Here is a 5,000-nt window from a genome sequence, read left to right as displayed (position 1 = left end):
GAAAGACTCTGCACACAATGAGAACCACACGTCAGCCAGACACTATCACACACTACTCTCTGCCTCTAACAGGCACACACACAATATCTAACCACCAGCATGGAAGAACATCCGGTGCATCCTCTCCGCCACATTACACAATCCACACTATCATAACCAGACCGGGAGGTCCACCCAGAAAACAGAATATCCCACCCTTCCGACATCCGCCATTGCTCAGCTAAGCCACGAACACCCACACATGTCCTACACAGGGGTGCACCCAACATCACAATACTGCCTCCTGTCACAGTACACAAACAATGGCAGGAATGAAAGACACAGATCTGCCACAACCTTGGAATCGGAGCGCCGCCTGTCATGAGCCACAAGTGCATCCTGACGTGACAAATCGGATGATCCCGCAGGCATGCACTTACGATAATCACTATCAACGAACCTGCCGCCCCCTCCCCCCCCAAAATACACCTTTCCCTACAACGTGTACCTTAACCTAAGCTATATTGTACCTTAACCTAAGCGATATTGTACCTTAACCTAAGGTATATCGTACCTTAACCTAACCTACATTGCGCCTTCACCTAACCTACGTTGTACCTTAACCTAACCTACGTTGTACCTTAACCTAACCTACGTTGTACCTTAACCTAACCTACGTTGTACCTTAACCTAACCTACGTTGTACCTTAACCTAACCTACGTTGTACCTTAACCTAACCTACGTTGTACCTTAACCTAACCTACGTTGTACCTTAACCTAACCTACGTTGTACCTTAACCTAACCTACGTTGTGCCTTAACCTAACCTACGTTGTGCCTTAACCTAACCTACGTTGTGCCTTAACCTAACCTACGTTGTGCCTTAACCTAACCTACGTTGTGCCTTAACCTAACCTACGTTGTGCCTTAACCTAACCTATGTTGTGCCTTAACCTAACCTATGTTGTGCCTTAACCTAACCTATGTTGTGCCTTAACCTAACCTATGTTGTGCCTTAACCTAACCTATGTTGTGCCTTAACCTAACCTATGTTGTGCCTTAACCTAACCTATGTTGTGCCTTAACCTAACCTATGTTGTGCCTTAACCTAACCTATGTTGTGCCTTAACCTAACCTATGTTGTGCCTTAACCTAACCTATGTTGTGCCTTAACCTAACCTATGTTGTGCCTTAACCTAACCTATGTTGTGCCTTAACCTAACCTACGTTGTGCCTTAACCTAACCTACGTTGTGCCTTAACCTAACCTACGTTGTGCCTTAACCTAACCTACGTTGTGCCTTAACCTAACCTACGTTGTGCCTTAACCTAACCTACGTTGTGCCTTAACCTAACCTACGTTGTGCCTTAACCTAACCTACGTTGTGCCTTAACCTAACCTACGTTGTGCCTTAACCTAACCTACGTTGTGCCTTAACCTAACCTACGTTGTGCCTTAACCTAACCTACGTTGTGCCTTAACCTAACCTACGTTGTGCCTTAACCTAACCTACGTTGTGCCTTAACCTAACCTACGTTGTGCCTTAACCTAACCTACGTTGTGCCTTAACCTAACCTACGTTGTGCCTTAACCTAACCTACGTTGTGCCTTAACCTAACCTACGTTGTGCCTTAACCTAACCTACGTTGTGCCTTAACCTAACCTACGTTGTGCCTTAACCTAACCTACGTTGTGCCTTAACCTAACCTACGTTGTGCCTTAACCTAACCTATGTTGTGCCTTAACCTAACCTACGTTGTGCCTTAACCTAACCTATGTTGTGCCTTAACCTAACCTATGTTGTGCCTTAACCTAACCTATGTTGTGCCTTAACCTAACCTATGTTGTGCCTTAACCTAACCTATGTTGTGCCTTAATCTAACCTATGTTGTGCCTTAACCTAACCTATGTTGTGCCTTAACCTAACCTACGTTGTGCCTTAACCTAACCTACGTTGTGCCTTAACCTAACCCATATTGTACCTTAACCTAACCCATATTGTACCTTAACCTAACCCATATTGTACCTTAACCTAACCCATATTGTACCTTAACCTAACCCATATTGTACCTTAACGTAACCTAATTTGTGCCTTAACGTAACCTAATTTGTGCCTTAACGTAACCTAATTTGTGCCTTAACGTAACCTAATTTGTGCCTTAACGTAACCTAATTTGTGCCTTAACGTAACCTAATTTGTGCCTTAACGTAACCTAATTTGTGCCTTAACGTAACCTAATTTGTGCCTTAACGTAACCTAATTTGTGCCTTAACGTAACCTAATTTGTGCCTTAACGTAACCTAATTTGTGCCTTAACGTAACCTAATTTGTGCCTTAACGTAACCTAATTTGTGCCTTAACGTAACCTAATTTGTGCCTTAACGTAACCTAATTTGTGCCTTAACGTAACCTAATTTGTGCCTTAACGTAACCTAATTTGTGCCTTAACGTAACCTAATTTGTGCCTTAACGTAACCTAATTTGTGCCTTAACGTAACCTAATTTGTGCCTTAACGTAACCTAATTTGTGCCTTAACGTAACCCATGTTGTGCCTTAACGTAACCCATGTTGTGCCTTAACGTAACCCAATTTGTGCCTTAACGTAACCCATGTTGTGCCTTAACCTAACCTATATTGTGCCTCAACCTAACCTATATTGCGCCTTAACCTGACGCACGTTGTCGCTGAACCTGCTCTGTAATTGTTATGCAACTCGTTAAATTAGTGTAGTGTTGCCTAACCGCAACCCTCGCAATATAGTTCGCTATTCGCACTGCCCGGTCCCCTGTGTATCGCGTCATGTTAAACACCTTGCAGGTGTTGCTGACTTTCCACATGCTCCTGCTATACACTGTAATGTGGATAGCAGCAGGACGTACATGCCCCCCCCCCTTCCCCCCTGCCTTCGCAAGCTGGTCGTTGAGAAGTTTGCATGTTCAATGCCCTTCGCATGCCGACGTACTCAGCCTACGTTGTGGTACGGCCTGTCACCTGTCCGCCGATGTACGCAAAACCCACAAACTGTACTGCACATTGGTCCGTATGTACTGAATGATACATCGTGGCACATGTGTGACCGTACGACGACTGCGCCTAGCAACGGCAGACCATACAGTCCAAATATTGTGCACGCAGCTACGTGTCGTCTCCCTATAAGAGCTGGATTGCAGTGTGGTACGCCATTCAGACGTGTGGGAGGAACGGACGCCCTGGATGGCGATCAGCATGAGCAGTCTGTTGATGTAGTGGAGCGTGTATTCGGACGTAGTCGTCTCTTCTCACACACCGTGATAGCATGTTGCACCGCGTTCCACATCTGCGACATCCTGCAGAGGCCGGCTGACAGTCGTTCGCGCAATGGACACCGCATACGTACGGGGGCTACCTTCCACGTGTTCTCGAGGCGTGCACATGTTGTTGCGTCTATGTGGGCAGACGTAGTGTGTTGTGACACCTGACACAGGCATGCAATACTCGTTGCAAATGGCGATGGACGTCTACGTTTGCTGGTGACGTTACGCAAATGAACAACAGGTAACCCGTTGTGGTGCGGTTGTTCTCGCTAGAGGTGAATCAGTGTTGGCGACGATCGGTCGAGCTATTAACCGGTTGTTTCAGGGATACCCACCATGCCCACGAACGTGAAAGGGGACCCACCATGCCCACGAACGCGAAAGGGGATCTGGGTGTGAGGCGATACGCGGCGGTGGCTGGGTGGGACCGTCCCCGGCCGGTGAGGGGGGGCCGCCCGGCGTGCTGGCAGCGCGGTGCGTGGGCGCACGCGCTACAGCCGGCTGGTGGGGGCGGCCAGTGGCAGGCGCGCCGGCCGACGGACGCGGCAGGCGGCGCAGCTGCGCGCCGGCGCCCCCTGCTCGCGGCGCCTTGCGGCCAAAGTAGGTCCTCGCGGGCCCGGTGCGAAGCGCGGTGGCCATCTGCAGTGTGCTGGTCCGATTGAGGACTGTGTGCGCTGAGGATGCGCCGCCGCCCGGCGCTCGGCGCCGCGACGCCGTCTGCTGCTCGGTCGCCCCAGCGGTTCTCGCAGGTGGTTTGTATCGCAGCTGTGCGGACGTGTTGGCGCGTGCGCTGTGCTGGGAGAGTTCGCTTCGGCACCCAAGTGGGGCTTTTGTCCTTCTGTGGCGCTGGCGTTGGAGCTGCCGGTCACCGTAGGTGGCGCGTGTTGTCTCCCGCCGGCAATGCCACGACAGCACGCTCCCGGGCCTCTGTCGGCAGCGGCAAGCTCAGTTGGGAGCACGGGTGGTCGCACCTAAAGCGTCTACTCGCCTAACTCCGGGCGATTGCGCCTCTCTCGAACCCGACCAAGTACTTAGGACGGCGCTGCGCGCCGCCGGGACCTGAGAGGGTTTCGAGGTGTGTTGTGCAGGGGAGCTCAGCCTCCTCCTGTTTGCAGAATAATTGAGCGGACGCTTGCGTGTTCGCGCGGGCCCCCGGGACACACTCCCGGGCGGCCGGCTGCTCAGCTCTAGTTGACGCAGCTCCCTGGTTGATCCTGCCAGTAGTCATATGCTTGTCTCAAAGATTAAGCCATGCATGTCTCAGTACAAGCCGCATTAAGGTGAAACCGCGAATGGCTCATTAAATCAGTTATGGTTCCTTAGATCGTACCCACGTTACTTGGATAACTGTGGTAATTCTAGAGCTAATACATGCAAACAGAGTCCCGACCAGAGATGGAAGGGACGCTTTTATTAGATCAAAACCAATCGGTCGGCTCGTCCGGTCCGTTTGCCTTGGTGACTCTGAATAACTTTGGGCTGATCGCACGGTCCTCGTACCGGCGACGCATCTTTCAAATGTCTGCCTTATCAACTGTCGATGGTAGGTTCTGCGCCTACCATGGTTGTAACGGGTAACGGGGAATCAGGGTTCGATTCCGGAGAGGGAGCCTGAGAAACGGCTACCACATCCAAGGAAGGCAGCAGGCGCGCAAATTACCCACTCCCGGCACGGGGAGGTAGTGACGAAAAATAACGATACGGGACTCATCCGAGGCCCCGTAAT

General features: G+C 50.5%; 1 non-coding gene across 1 annotated transcript in view; it reads left to right on the top strand.

The window, feature by feature from the left end:
• The first annotated feature begins 4,475 nt into the window (after nt 1-4,475).
• Nucleotides 4,476-5,000, top strand: part of LOC126444472 (small subunit ribosomal RNA) — a 1,909-nt gene continuing 1,384 nt past the window's right edge. Inside the window, exon 1 of the ribosomal RNA XR_007582568.1 lies at nt 4,476-5,000. This exon is cut by the window's right edge and continues 1,384 nt beyond it. This is a non-coding gene — a ribosomal RNA (small subunit ribosomal RNA).

The sequence above is a fragment of the Schistocerca serialis genome, unplaced genomic scaffold (assembly GCF_023864345.2).
Source record: "Schistocerca serialis cubense isolate TAMUIC-IGC-003099 unplaced genomic scaffold, iqSchSeri2.2 HiC_scaffold_265, whole genome shotgun sequence".
NCBI classification, from domain to species: Eukaryota; Metazoa; Arthropoda; class Insecta; order Orthoptera; family Acrididae; genus Schistocerca; species Schistocerca serialis.
The sequence above is the reverse complement of the archived record's forward strand: the minus strand, read 5'-3'. Positions and strand labels throughout refer to the sequence as shown.